This window comes from Capra hircus (genome assembly GCF_001704415.2).
Source record: "Capra hircus breed San Clemente chromosome X unlocalized genomic scaffold, ASM170441v1, whole genome shotgun sequence".
Lineage (NCBI taxonomy): Eukaryota > Metazoa > Chordata > Mammalia > Artiodactyla > Bovidae > Capra > Capra hircus.
Genome location: NW_017189516.1, coordinates 55,732,517 through 55,748,417, shown reverse-complemented (window position 1 = coordinate 55,748,417; position 15,901 = coordinate 55,732,517). Strand labels below are relative to the sequence as shown.

At 38.1% G+C, this 15,901-nt stretch overlaps 1 protein-coding gene across 1 annotated transcript in view; it reads left to right on the top strand.

Annotated features, from left to right (window-relative positions):
* Positions 1-15,901, top strand: part of GLRA2 (glycine receptor alpha 2) — a 207,022-nt gene that overhangs the window by 3,486 nt on the left and 187,635 nt on the right. The gene's annotated exons all lie outside the window — the stretch shown is intronic.

The window sequence follows — 15,901 nt, the reverse complement described above, 5'->3', positions numbered from 1 at the left end:
AAACTTTGGTGTTTTGGTATGTTTAGCATTATAAAAATGTAATTAATAGTCTGCAAAAATTACTTTTGATATATTTGATTAATTTTTATTCTGAATCAGAAAAATACTGAAATAAGAAAGAATCAGTTATTTATGGAATTGCTTTGATGTTTTAATTTTAAAACATATTTTAAATAAGTGCATTTTATTTTGTAATTTAACTTAAAATAATGCTGTGTGAAATATTTATAGTAATTTATAAAAGGATAAACCTATGATAGTCTAGGTATTATGTCATAATTCATGCATTGCTTTGGTTTTGCTTATTAACTATTTAATTGGATTGCTTTCCTTGAGGGTTGATTAATTTTTATTATTGGCAAATATAAGCATGAAAACTAAATAATAAATTCCTTCTTTTTTAAACGTTGCACCTCTGAATATACCCAGTGAAGGCCACATTACTTAAAGTAACATATCAGATTTTTGACAAAACAAATATTTTGATTTATAGATTAAATATAAAAAAGAAACAATAGAACTTAGTTCAAAGCTCAATTTTCCCAAAAATTTTCATGTTCACCCCATTTCATTTAATTTTATGGTTACTGGAAGTCAATATTTGAAATAAAATCCTATGAGTAACTAGTTGAGAATCAGCTTTGTCAATGAGACTGCTCACTCATATATTTATTCACTGAGCCATCTAATAACTTTTTAATCTGAACTACACACAAAAAACTAACTACTGCATGTTTTGACAACTTGAGAGATGTAACAGATTTGGGTGCTACCCCCAAAAATTTCGGTGGAAAGTGCAGATGCTACATAAACACATGTATAATAATATAATACATAATATTAGATAGAAAGAGATAACTAGTTAATAGTTAAGTAACATTAGGAAGTACAGATAAAATACTATAGGATTCCAACAAAAGGAAAGATGATTTTCTATTAAGCTATTCATGGAAAGTTTCATAGAGAAGGACCAGAGATGGAATTGTTTCAAGTTTATGAGAATCCTGTTTAATAGCAGTTATTAACATTATTTTCCAGAAATAATTTTTTAAGAGGGAAGAAAAGTATAAAGAGTAATAAAACAAACACCCATGTTGTTAGTGCTTCTTTCAGTCCAGCTCAGTTCGGTTGCTCAGCCATGACTGACTCTGCGACCCCATGGACTGCAGCACGCCAGGCCTCCCTGTCCATCACCAACTCTTGGAGCTTGCTCAAACTCATGTCCATCGAGTCAGTGATGCCATCCAACCATCTCATCCTCTGTCGTCCCTTCTCCTCCCACCTTCAATCTTTCCCAGCATCAGAGTCTTTTCTACTGAGTCAGTTCTTTGCATCTACTTTAAGTGACCACACAGAATAAGCAATAATTTCCACACCGTTTTTTTTCTGGTTCTTTTGGGGATGTCACTCTTTGGAAATTACATTTCTCATGATTCTAAAGAATAAATAAATGAGAATATCAAGTATAGCAAAGCATGGCCATGTTTTTGAGATCTGTCCTAAAGACCCAAGTACAGGATGTTTCAAAGACTTATCAAAGGGAAATAGGTGAATATCACTTAGGACTCTTAACAGTAATGAACTTTACTGACTTTTCTCTCCCTTTCCCTTTAACTCTCACTTCAATGAACTCTGATACTCTTTCCTAAATGTTACTTACATGGACCGTTTATATCAGAACAATTATAGCAGCTCCCACAATTCTCTTTACTGTGAGGATTTTGGTTTTTCCTGGATGTAAAACATTCCCCACTATTTTAGACAGACGTGATCTTCCCTCATTAGTGTTCCCATGGAACTTTATATGTCTATTATAGTTCTATTGCATATTTATGATTTATCAACCCATCCCCATACCACACCTTATTATATATATATATATGTAAAGAAACTCTCCTTTTCTCCAGAATGAGGAAATAAGGACCAAGAAAGAAAGGAAAATGCAGATCGATTTTTGAAAATTAGTGCTTACAATAAATTGTAGTAGAAGTTGAGGGTGGAGGGAACATTTTTAAGAAATGAAGTATAATTCACTCACAGGTGTACAGCATAGTGATTCAGTTATTTTTTTTTGCAGATTATATTCCATTATAGGTTACTATCAGATATAGGTTACTATCAGATATTGGCAAGGGGTGGGAACTTCTGAGGAACCCACCAGTGGTTCTAGTGGCTAGCAAAGATGATTTTAGCTGATTTGAGGAGAAAGAAATAAAAGAGATAATAAGGAACTTGTAGCAATAAGGACACTAGGAAAACAATAGTACTTACCATAGCTGATTAGCAATGTATCAATGAGAAATTTTATATAGTAGATAGATATGAAAGGTGATTAGGAAATGTGATTGTATCTGGAATAGTGACAGACTCCCTGTAAATGCCAAAACCAAACTGACTATGATGACAATAAACATGGTGACAATGACGACAATGATACTGAAAATAACAATAATGATGATTAATAAGAAGACAAAAAGGCAGAATCTGACCACAAGAATATAAGCAAAAGCTAAATATGGGCTGTTGAGAAAAAGCGAATGGCTTTTCTAGAAGCTGTAAGAAATAATAGCGCATTTCTCTGTTTTCTTTGACGCCATGTACTGGCACGGGGAAAAAAAGTGTATATGCACAACTTTTCTTATTGGAAGAAATTTTTCCTGCATACTTTCAAGTCAGTAAAATATTTCATGTCTATTCCATATCCCTAATGGGCTCTGAAAGATGTCATAATGGGCATATATACAAGGAAGGAAGATGGATGTATGCTAGAAAAGGGAGCCAGAAATGATTCAGACTTAGGCTCTGTAATTGAGAGCCATTCTTAGAAACTATCGAAAAAAAAATAGCTTTTCTGATGTGCTGAAGCATAGTGTATAAACAAAGTCATGAGTCAGAGCTGCCAATTGCATTCCATCTATGAGATCCTCAGAGACTTGGGTCAGATCTCGTCAAAACATAAATTTTGAAAATCCTCACTTCAGATAAAAACATAAGCTATATCTACTCACAATTACCTGTGTTGAAACCATGGTAAATATTGATTCTATGTCAACAGAGAAGCCTTTTTCCCCACTTGGGTGATTTGTCTGATTCTCAGTTGATTTGTCATGGTGTTATTCCATCATCCTATCAGATATTCCTTTGTCAGTATTATTGTATCTTGAAAATGCCACTTTAAACATTAAGCTTTTCAAGAAGCCAAATGAAATGCTCAAACCTGGGCAAAATGCATTAGTGCTGATTTTCTCTCTTTGAAACAAAGCCTTTATCTATTTTAACGAAATTTTCTTTGAAAAGAAAATTAACTTAGGGTTATATCCTAAGTTTCATCCCAATGTGAATAAATGCATTTTCACCAGAACATTCATTTTGGGATAGGATCTGGAATAGATAATGCCAGGAGATAATTATTCCCTCTACTTTTTTGTTCATGCCATGCACACTGATTTTTTCCCCATATCTGGAGACCTAAATTTGAAAGCGTGACGTGTGACATTAAAACCTACATTTGCATGCAATATGGTTTCCTTTATTTTCCAAGGAGTTATCAGCTCAAAAGGTGTTTCAGATGCAAGTAAGAAACAGATTCACTTCCAAAAACCTCGAGGTCTTCAGGTTTCTCCCCTTGAAAAGTCTCTAGTCTGTAGCCAACAGGAGCTCAAGATCAGGCATTGTGCTTATCAACCCCTGTAGGGCATGACCTGAGCATAAATGTCCAGCAGGGACACTTGGAAAGAGTGATTCTTTCAGTTGGTGGTAATGAAGTCCTAGCATAATCATTTCTTTGATCACCCTGGTAGATGCAGGCATTAGATATTACCATGGATTCTAAGAAAAAGAATAGAATGCTTACAAATATCAGAAATATTTTTTGCAGGAGTATTTGACTTGAATGCAGAAAGCAGTCGAAACCTTCAGACACCTAAAAGGGTATAGCTATTTTAGAATCACACAATAGGAGATAAAAGGGGGAACTGGTTACTGAAAGGAAAGTCTGGCTGTATCAAAGAGAAATTTATATATGATAGTTTTATTCAAGTATGATGTAGATGAAGATTTTTGAATATCCAAAATCCATTAGCCGTGTCACAACTTATTTTAGCTTCATTTGTATATACTAGGCTGCTATGATGGGCCTGCAAGGTGCTTGTCAGGAATTTGAGGTAACATCAAGAAGGAGGCATCTACAGTATTTTAACACACTCTAGCAATGTCTACTACAAAGTATAAGTTCATTTATTGAAGTATGTCTTCCATTCCATGGTGACAGAGTAGTAGAGTGGGAGGGGTCTTGGACTTGGATCCAGAAAATGTCCTGGATCAGCCACTTTGGAGAAGAGATGTCTCCATCTCTCTATGACTCAGGTTTTATTCTGACTTTGCTCACCTCATTAGGCTGTTCTGAATATCCAATGAAATCATAAATCTGAATGATTTGCTTCTAACTATTAAAATTATTACAAGTAATTTGTATTATTATTACCGGTCTTTCATTTCTCTTTTATAACTGACACTATGTATTCTCAAAACTTACCCTTCATGGTGATTGGGTCCTTAAAAGTTGTTTGAATTTTTTTTTAATGGGAAAAAAAAGAGTCAAAGAAGTTCTAGCATTTTAGAGTCCTCCCACAGTAACCAGGATGTAGATGTTATATGTCTCAGCTGGTTCTTTTTTTTGCTAGTCCAGTGGAAAGATTTTCAACTTGAGAGGGCTATTTCATATTCCTAGTAAACAAATACTGGAGTGGCTTGCCATTTCCTTCTCTAGGGGATCTTCCCAACCCAGGGATAGAACCCAGGTCTCCCGCATTGCAGGCAGACGCTTTAACCTCTGAGCCACTTGGGAAGCCCTAAATATGAAACAAAGAGGGAGCCATTTGTGTGAAGGAATTATCTTTATCAAATCTTTATTTAAATCTTATCCTTTATTATTTTCTTAGATTCATTTTTTAAATGAACCAAGTAAAAGACATAGAACCAATTTTGCTTGGTCTAGAAAGGACTCTGAATTTGATGCAAGATATGTGACTGTCCTTTCTGATGTATTTTCTTGTCCAGTTACTGCAGTTGCAAGGGTCACTGCACAAACGTGCTGAATTGATTTCCAATTTTAGAATAAGTATTTTAAAAAGAACATTTAGTCTCTGCAACATGGCAGGTTAAGAGCACTGGAAATGGAAGCCCATAATTTAGTTTCTGAGAATGTATTGCTCCTTGGTTGATTCTGTGTGACTTCATATCCTTAATTTTCATTATTGAAAGAGCCTAAACATTTTATCCTGAGTTCTATAGTGCTTTCTGTTACTCCCCATGCTGAAGAACAATTCAGTCAATTTTGTTCATAATCTGAGACCTCGTTTTAAGAAATAATGGCATATATATCAGGGTGTCTCCGTACTTTAAGTGTGGACATTATAATGTGTCTAGTTGGTATAATCAGGTTTAGAGAAAAATAGTTATCACCTTGCTCTTGGTGGTGTTGGATCAGACATGTTTGGTCTTAAAAATGAAAATATAGTTGATTAAGCCTCATTATAAGGTCTTTGGAAGCATTCTGTGTTCTCCTCGGAGTTAACACCTAAGAGGCTGTCTTGACTGTAGGAGGCAATATTTTCTCATTGACTTTTTTCTTGAGAGGACTACTCTGAACACTTGTGACTGATTGCAGATACTTTAAGCCATGTGAAGCTCACTAAAAGAGGGACATAAGTAAAAAGAATAGGTCCCTAACTGGTATTCTTAACTGTGAAGGACCTGTAAGAATAAAGTAGCTAGATCTCCACTTTGGAGTTCTAGTCTGGCTAGCCAGCCAAATGTGGTCAGGGGGCAAGTACAAGAGGGAAACTGGACACTCTCTCTGACTCATGTCCTGGCACCCTCCACTCCTTTATAAAGTACATGAGTACACCAAACGGTGGCTCTGTTTCATTAACATATCCATCCAAGAGGGAAGAATCAAATCCTGGGTTAAGTCAAAATGTGGAAACCGAATAGGCAGTTACCATGAATGTGACTGAATAAGTCTTGTTTCCTATTTTTTTTTCTCTTGGGAGGTGGCTCATACTTTCTTGAGGAAAAATAAGCTACACCTGCCCATGCACTGTCAAAGCAACAGAATAAATTTGCAGCAAGGGAGCACAAAAAATTACATGTAAAGGATTTCCATCTTTATATTTCTGTCTAAACATGCAATTCTTTTGTTTATTCCTTTAATAAATAAGCAGTGAGCAGTATCTATGTGCCAGGAACCATGTTCCTTGCTAAGTATACAGTGGTAAACAGAAAGTTAAGCTTTTAAATGTCAGTTCTCACTTCAGTAAAAGCTGGAATATAATTTGTAAGTTTAATGCTGTACCATCCAGGATCTTTGCAGGAAAGAGACGGCACATTCCAACAGGGTGTGGGAGAGTTTGGAAAAAACCAATCCTTAAAGGGAGAATGTAGTACTCTGGGACTGTCAACAGTAGATCTGAAGAGGCGAGAAAGGGAGTAGCTGCCAGAACCGAGAGAAAGCGGCTCTAAAGAGAAGCCACGCAGTGAGATCTCTGGAGCTATGGAGTCAATATGTGCCGGCTTAGCAAGGAGGAAGCTAGTGAATAAATATCCTGACCTCACTCTCCTGCATTCCATCTTCTTGTGGACCCTCTCGTTGGCCAAATCCAACCAGAAGTCTGAGGGCAAGGGAGCTCAGTGATGTAGTAAACCCAGAAGGTCAGCTTCCCAGAGTACAGAGAAGAACGAAAAAGAGAAGACAGAATCTTGAGGTGGGTGGGGAGTGGAAGATAATCAGCATGAAGTCAGCTCATGAGCAAAGCCACCCTTCAACTTCGGGTGACCAAACAGACAGTTCCCAAACTGACAATAGGTTTAATAAGCCTTCCTTTGTCACTCTCGGGAAAGGAGGGAAATGAAAATGGGATGCCACCTGGATATATTATCCCAATAGATACATGATACCTCCAAAAGCAGAGAAGAGAGAGGAAGATAATGGAACGTGATAGTTCTATTTCCTGAACAGATGAGTTAAAGAGGCGCAAAGGGGTGGGGGCGAAGAGGGAAAAAGGGAGGAGAGAGAGGTCTTCCTGTGGAATATACAAAAATAATTAATATTGTTTCCTTTCTCTCTGATTTAACATGTGTATACGTTTGCTAATATTGTTGTGTTTGCCCCTCAGTAATCTGCCCCCCTCCCCTGCCCTGGGCTTCCCACGCTGGACTGTGTTGTGGGCTTAGATTTGAAGCACAAGACTTAAATGCCAAGTCTCTTGGGGCAGCGTTTCTGAGACACAGCCTTTCCTCCTTGCTCTTCTGTCTGTACAGAGCTGAAGAAGTGTTAGACGCCTAGGGGCAGAGAAGTGTGTATTCTGAGGAAATGGTGGGTCTAAGGGACAGTTGCTTGTTTTCTGCTCTTGGTTGGTTTGATTACTGCACCTGAAATACAGCTACTTATCATGGCAATTCTAACTACTTTAGGAAAACCTCAGAACCACTTTACCACCTAATTTTTCTTTCACTTTTAAAACCCAAGTGTACATAGAAGATAATATAATCTATCTTCTTCTGATTTATTTACATTTAAATACTTCAAGATGTGGGTTTCTAAGAACAAATTCATGCCCGACAAGGCAGCTGAGATTTCTTTTATCAGGCTTTCTCTTAGCAATAGATAAAGCACCCTTTCTCTTTGCACCCTTCCCCCTTAAATGTATTCAGAAAACAAGGAGTCTGTTTATTTAGCTTTGAACCTCCAAGTCTGAAAAGTGAAGGATACACACATTTGGTAAACCACACTGTAACAACCCCAGTAAGATGATAATTCAGGATAATTTATATATATACTGGAGTTCTCACAATGGATTTCTCATATTCTACTTTTTCTTTTGAATTAACTGTGGTTTTAATACGTGAAAGTTGTATAGAGTATGCCAAGTCAAATGACTTAGGATTTAATGCTAAACCAAACTGGCAACCAGTCAGATGTGTTTCTCAAACCACGCTTTTCAGAACACCTGCTTTAGAGCCCTGCGAGTACTGTTAAAAAGGCACATGGCTAGTCCCACCTTTCCAACTCCACCTCTCTAGAATCAATGGATGATGGGATGTGTAAACAGCCACTTTAACAAATTCATTACTCCCTATAGTTTAAGAACTACAGGTCCAGAATGAGAAATTTTTGCTCCTGTGTCTAAAAAATAATATCTTCCTTATAGTATTTTTCCCCAAGATACTCTGCTCCAGTATTGCCTTACCAAATAAAGATGGGGGACATCCTACAAGAAAAAAATCTAAACTGAGACTGATGAGGCCTTGTTTTAATTACAGTTTTGCCCACTGTGACCTAAAGCATGCTACCCAACCTGTCTGGGATTAATTCTTATAATCTCCAAAATAAAAGACTTGGACCAAGATGTCTATTTCACTTCTAATTTGGATAGTCCCTAGTCTTTACAGTCTAAGTGAATATTTTTGAGTATGTCCCTTTCTAAATTACTGATTCACCCACAGAAGAGCTTGGATGCAACCAATCTTCCCAGAGAACTGGTCTCTGAGAAATTATTCTGCCCAGAATTCTTTACAGTTGTTTATATCTTATTTCAACTCCCAATATTTCAAGGATGATCATTATTCTCTGGAAGACTCTGGAAGCTTCCAAGAGGATTAGTGAAGGAATCAGCCATTCACAATTTTTTTTCTTGCTCTTAAAAGGCTTGCATGTAGCAAATTCATGTACAGAGGCTGCTTCTAGGAAAAGTAGCTATCATGTTCAGCATCTAGTCAAAGACGTTTCTCAAAACACTAGTTCCATGAAATGTTCTCAGATATAAGGTTTAAAATGTAAAATAAGAATGGAAATTCCGCAAAATATCCTCTAAGAGACTCCCAATATTCATTAGCATATTAAAATGTTTTGAAAAAAAGCCACAGTAAAAATATACAAATAAATGTTTTAAAAACTTTCATTTTTAACACAAGGGCTTATCCTCCACTTATTTAATCATAGATTCCTTAAATGAGTAACATTCTCGGAAGCTAGTATTTTACAGACTGTACTTTGGAAAATGTGGTCTTGGTAAAAACTATGGGACCAACTGAAAATTTTTTAACATGAAAATTGCTGCTGCTGATGGGAAACCTACATATATTTATATATATAATATGATTATCTGCTAGAAAGATAATATTCATAAGAGTAGGAAGGCCCCAGAATTCAGTAAACATGGCTTTTGTTTTGATACATGGTCAACATTAGCATTCCGATGCCACAAGAGAATTACGCTACAAGTTAGATTATTATTGCAGACTATTTATCTCCTTCTTCATTTACATGAATAAATAAGCAAACAGTGGCATTTTGAAAAAACAAACATTGAAAACAAAAGAAAAGACATTAGTCAGTACAGCAAAACACTTTGATCTGATAATCACCTTCTGTTTTAGTCTTTATGATTCTTGAATGCTGAGTGACAAATATACACTTAAATAAGTGACCTTTAACCTTGAACTAAAGACATTTTTTTTTCAGCAGAACATGACAAAATTTCATGGCTACATGGAAAATTTCCTTTTGGACTGCCATTCTCTTTCAGGCAGTTTTCCAAGATGAATAAATCTCGTATGATTTCCATTCAACTGTTCGTTAAGATTTTTTTTCCCCATCACTTCTTTGAAATTAAAAAATTTGAATGCATACTAAAAAAAATTTCATTTAACAATTGAAATTATGCACTATTTATCTCAATGTGTGTAGATTTAGGGTTAAGGTATTCATAGTACTAAAATATATTCTAAGTTGGTCTGCTCAAAATTGATGCTTCATGTAGTTAGATATAAATTCCCAGGAAGAACTATTGAAAATTGTTTTCAAAGAAGATAGACGCAGAAAGAGAAATGTCTTTGAAATATCACTAAATGTCTTGAGAAAAGAGTTACCTATATATAAAACTTTTTAATGACTAGTTCTTCCCTTATACTTTCTCTGAGTTTGTCAAATAAACAAGAATGATTTTTTCCTTCCTGTTTCTTGTTTTAAGGTCTTAGTAAAATTTGGAAAACAAAGTAGGGGGTGGGGAAATACGAAACCTGTGCATGTGTGCTAGGCATATCTGACTTTGCGACCCCATTGACCATAGCCCGCCAGGCTCCTCTGTCCATGGAATTTTCCAGGCAAGAATTCTGCAGTGGGTTGCCATTTCATACTCCAGGGGATCTTCCCCACCCAGGAATGGAACTTGCATTTCCTGCATTGGCAGGTGGATTCTTTACCATTAAGCCACCAGGGAAGCCCAATACTAAAGCTCCCTTAGGCTGAATGGCTCCTGATCCACATAATTTACAATTGATTCTTGAACAATGTGGGGTTGGGATACCAAATCCCAGCAGTGGAAAGTCCATGTGTAACTTTACAGTGGGGCCTCTGTTATTCAAGTTTTGCATGGGTGGATTCAACCAAAGAGAGTGGGTTGTATACCACTAGCAGGCTTTTATTGAAAAAATATTGCATATAAGTGGATCCATATAGTTCAAACTCATCTTGTTTGAGGGTCAACTGTATCTCATACAGTAGATGAAGACACATTGATGATGGAACTGCTACACATTCTATAGCAAACATGCTCCTTATTTGAAACATTGCTTCAAGGTATCCATGTAATGGCATTGGTGCTGATATTCCACTGTACAACTCACAGATAATGGAACAGCAATTTTTCAGCTTTTCTGGTCATTGAGGGCTTCCTTCATAGCTCAGTTGGTAAAGAATCCACCTGCAATGCAGGAGACCCCGGTTTGATTTCTGGGTCGGGAAGGGATAGGCTACCCACTCCAGTATTCTTGGGCTTCCCTTGTGGCTCAGCTGGTAAAGAATCTACCTGCAATGCGGGAGTCCTGGGTTCGATTCCTGGGTTGGGAAGATCCTCTGGAGAAGGGAAAGGCTACCCACTCCAGTATTCTGGCCTGGAGAATTCCATGGACTATACAGTCCATGGGGTCGCAAAGAGTCAGACACGACTGAGAGACTAGCAATTTTTCAGCTTTACTGGTCATTGAAGGTTGGTATAAATTGGACCTAGCAGAGGAACTGAGTGAAGATGAACTATAAAGCAGTGATTTAGCACACACGCAGTTTGCTTAGTCTGTCTTCAGATTTTGTATCATACAGCCTGAGTGCCTAACTCAGATTCGTTGCTGTCATTTGCTTCCAGTATCACTGCAGCTTCTACGTTTCTAGGAGGCAGACAGTGGCATTATACTGGGGGATGAGGAGATGGCTTTGCTGAAGCCTTAGTTATAGAAGTCATGGGATATGAAGATAAGCATAACATTTGCCCTAGTATTTTCTGAAATCTGATAGTAAAATGATGTATGTAGTGTCTTCTCAAAGTATAAAAATTTAAGAAGAGATCATCTCTGTTTGAAAAAAAATATCACAGAGGTCCAATGCCACACCTTGTGAATAGAAAACCCTGGCACCACAATTTCTATTTTTTGCAGGAAGATTTTTTTTAATAGATAAAATGCCACTCTGCTTGTTCTCTCTAAAATTTGAGGTCATATCTTGTTAGCAATAAGGTTGCTATACTATTCAGCATTTATTTTCTCTGGAATATTCCTATTTTATTTTCTTGAGTTAGTGACCTCTCTGTGACCAGTGGCATACTTGACCTGACCCTTGCTAGACTAATCCTATATTATCAGACATGTTTCTCTAGTTCGAAATAGGAGGAATTACCCACAGTCTGGGATACGTATTCCTTTTATTTCCCCCAAGCACCTACATTTCCGATATTCACATTTGTTTATTGTGCACATATGCCTCATTTAAGCTCATCCTTTATTCAAATCTTCAGAGCAAATATTCCCACTTAAAACTCAGCAGGCAGCTTCCTGTTCCACAGATTTGATGCCAACCAAGTCTGTAACATGGAGGGCTTTCAGCAAAATGTATAAATCTCTCTCTTGGGGCAAATATCCCAAAGCCCATAAAAAAAGAATTTCCTCAGCAAGAGAATACACTTCTCTCAAGGGGAAAAATTCCACATTTCTACTTGTCAACAAGACTTTGCAAATGGCATAATCACATATACACACATAGACACACACACATACACATTTTTTATTTCCTGCCTACGGCTAACTGGGCTTGCATGAGCCGCTGGGTGAAGTCTTCTATAGCACCCATTCACCTCAACTGAATTCATTTAAGAGGTGTCAGTGTACAATTAACAGCAATATAGCTTGTGCGAAGGAAACTTTGAAGAATTCAGTGGAAGTGGATGAACACGTGAAGTGTCCATAATTGAGTTATGTGTCCTTTACCATGGGACCTTCCTCACTCCATACACTGAAAGAGCATAATTATTACATAAGAATCTGAAACCAGATGCTAAAAACATCTGCCACAATAAACTACATATGTAGAGTCTCAAGGAAGCAGGTATCACCTCAGTGTCTACTTTCCACATACATGTCAGAATAAATTATTTGCTTCAGTGATGAAGCAAAGCAGTTGAAGGTATTAACAAAAAGTATCCATTAGTGACATCATGCAAAATTCCATATAAATCACAGAATAATGCTTCTGAAAAAAGTCACAGACTTTTGAGGGAGATGTGGCAGGTGCAAATAAAGCAAAGAAATATAGCGTGAATAATAAATAGATTCTTAAGGAAAGCTAAGATCAGAAATAAACTCTTATACTTTTTTTAGAAAATCCATAGTGCAGCTGCTCTGGGGTGCCTGATTGGCTATGTCTCTATCTGAATGCATAGGAAAAGCAAGCTGAGCTGTCATCTGAGGGAGTGAAGAGCTCAAAATACTAGTATCCTTGAATTTCTAGACCCTTTCATGACTTAAAACTCTCCTGGGACATCTCATCACTTCCAGATAAAGTCTATACGCCTGTACATGGCTTACTGGGGTTTTCATGGTTGGACTTTTGACTGCATCTGTTTGAGGTTGGGTTTCTGAGAAGCAGATGCTGCGTGGAAGTGATTTATTACGGATAACTGAGCAAGGGAGACATATAAGAGAGTGATGAAATCAGACAACGGGTGGTAAAAACCCAGTTAAGAGCATGATCTCAAGCCAAGCCCAACAGTAGGTGAGTGTGACCTGATCCCTCAAGGGAACTCGGAAGTGTAAGATATACTCCAGAGTTGTTCTGACTAGAGATAAGAGCTGACTATTCATATCCCCCTCTGTTAGTTATTGGGTAAAGATGGCTCTCAGGATGTGTATCGGTGGGTGGGGAGAGTAAATTCCCAGATAGAAGGTGGGTAAAGTGAGCTTCCCTGGTGGCTCAGAGGTTAAAGCGTCTGCCTGGAATGCGGGAGACCTAGGTTCAATCCCTGGGTCGGGAAGATCCCCTGGAGAAGGAAATGGCAACCCACTCCAGTACTCTTGCCTGGAGAATCCCATGGACGGAGGAGCCTGGTGGGCTTCAGTCCATGGGGTCGCAAACAGTCGGACACGACTGAGCGACTTCATTTTCACTTTCACTTTCAAAGTGAGCTCCAGTAGCTCTGGAACAGCCCTCTGTGAAAAACCACATGTTCTGGCTGCTGCTGCTAAGTCGCTTCAGTCGTGTTCAATTCTGTGTGACCCCATAGACGGCAGCCCACCAGGCTCCTCCGTCTCTGGAAGTCTCCAGGCAAGAACACTGGAGTGGGTTGCCATTTCCTTCTCCAGTGCATGAAAGTGAAAAGTGAAAGTGGAGTCGCTTAGTTGTGTCCGACTCTTCATGACCCCATGGACTGCAGCCTACAAGGCTCCTCCATCCATGGGATTCTCCAGGCAAGAGTACATGTATGTTCTGGCTACTGGAAGCAAAAGCATGACATTTTGCCACATGCAGCAACATGGATGGACTTGGAGGGTATTGTGCTGAGATGAGTCAAACAGAGAAAGACAAATACTGTATGATATGACTTACATGTGGAATCTAAAAAATACAACAAACTAAGGAATATATCAAAAAAAGAAGCAGACTCACAGATCTAGAGAACAAACTCTTGGTTGCCAGTAGGAAGAGGAAACGGTGAAGGCGTAATATAGGCGTAGTGGATTAAGAGAAAGAAACTGTTATGTATAAAATAAACTACAAGGATATACTATGCAACACGAGGAATATAGGCAACATTTTTAATAATTATAAATGGAGTATAACCTTAGCAATTGTGGAATCCTATATTGCACACCTGTGCATGTGCGCACGCTCAGTTGCTCAGTCGTGTCTGACTCTTTGTGACCCTACAGGCAGTAGCCTGGCAGGCTCCTCTGTTCATGGGCTTTTCCATGGGTTGCCTTGCCCTCCACCAGGGGATCTTCCTGACCTAGGGATCAAATCCCGGACTCTTATGTCTCCTGCATTGGCAGGCGGGATCTTTATCACTGGCACTACCTGGGAAGCCGTGTACACCTGTAACTAATATTTTACATCGATTCTACTTCAATTTTCAAAAAAAATGCATACTGAGGTGAGGGGCACACAATGATAAATGGGATCCAAGAACCTTGGAGGGAGTATCAATATCATCCTCTTCAATGTCATTATTCTGCATCCCAAGCCGTGCCTTCCCACTCTGTTCCAACCTCGATACCCTGTTTCCTGTTCCTCAGACCTTTCATTGTTGTGCTTGGCACTTTCATTTCCCTTTACCATGCCTGCCTTTTCACCAGCCGAATTCTTACTCATCCTACAGACTTCAGCATCAGTACCATTTCCTCTAGAACGCTTCCTTTAAACTGCCAAGTCCACCCTCTCTTACATGCGCAGTCTACAGTCTCTTGTGGCTGGCTGCTTCCCTGTCCCTTCCCCTCCTAGACCAGGTCAAGGAGGCCATAGACTGGGCTTATCTCATTCTTCATTGTTTAGCTCCAATACATGACAGTAGACAGGAGCCAATAAACAAGTATCAACTGAATATAAGAATTCATAACACCAATTATTAATCCCAGAATCTGAAAAGGTGGCTGGGTGTGAGCAACTGAACTAAAATAATAAAATATTATCTAATATTTGTGATTCTTTCAAAATGCATGAAGTCTTTTCCCCATATCTCATTTCATTCCTTAGGCATTTATCATAATGGAAAGCACCTGTAATTTTGCTCATTATTCTTGCTATTTAGCGGGGGGTGGGGGTGGGGGGTGGGGTGGGGGGGTGGTGGTGGTGGTTATCTTATTGCCAGATAGGATTTAGATCAACACTAGCTCTCCAGATACATAAAGCCTAACATGGAGAAGAATATAAGTCATCATTTAGGTAATGATGACAATGACGCTCATTCTTGACCTGCAATACTTTATTGAATGTATTTTTTAACACAGATGTCCCCCCTTTTCTATATTATAGAATGAATCTAATTTATCTTCGAAGTTGCAGGGTTTCGTGTATTTCCTGTCTTTGTAGGAGCTTAACAAATGTTTAATCCTGAATGAATGGATTCATTCACATATAGATACGTATCAAGCATTTACTGTGCACATGGCATTGTACTAGGTATCAAGTAAAGGAGAATTAAGAATTGTTACTGTGTACCAGCATTCTTATCCCCAGCCTTTCTATCCAATCCCTTCTACTTTACCACTATTCCAGGACCAACATCCCATGTATAAAAAGCTTTATTTTCTATAACCAATATTGAATAGGGATGTAGGGTGGTATTAAGGTTACCCAAATAGAATCCACTGGCCAGAGGCAACTCTCCTCTTCAGTGCTTGAAATGTTTAGTAAGTAAAATCAATATAACCAATTGTTAATTTCTAACTGCTAAAGTAATGCAGCTTGATGAGGGTGAAAAAGGAGAGTGAAAAAAGCTGGCTTAAAACTTAGCATTCAAAAAACTAAGAGAATGGCATCCAGTCCCATCACTTCATGGCAACTAGATGAGGAAAAAGTGTA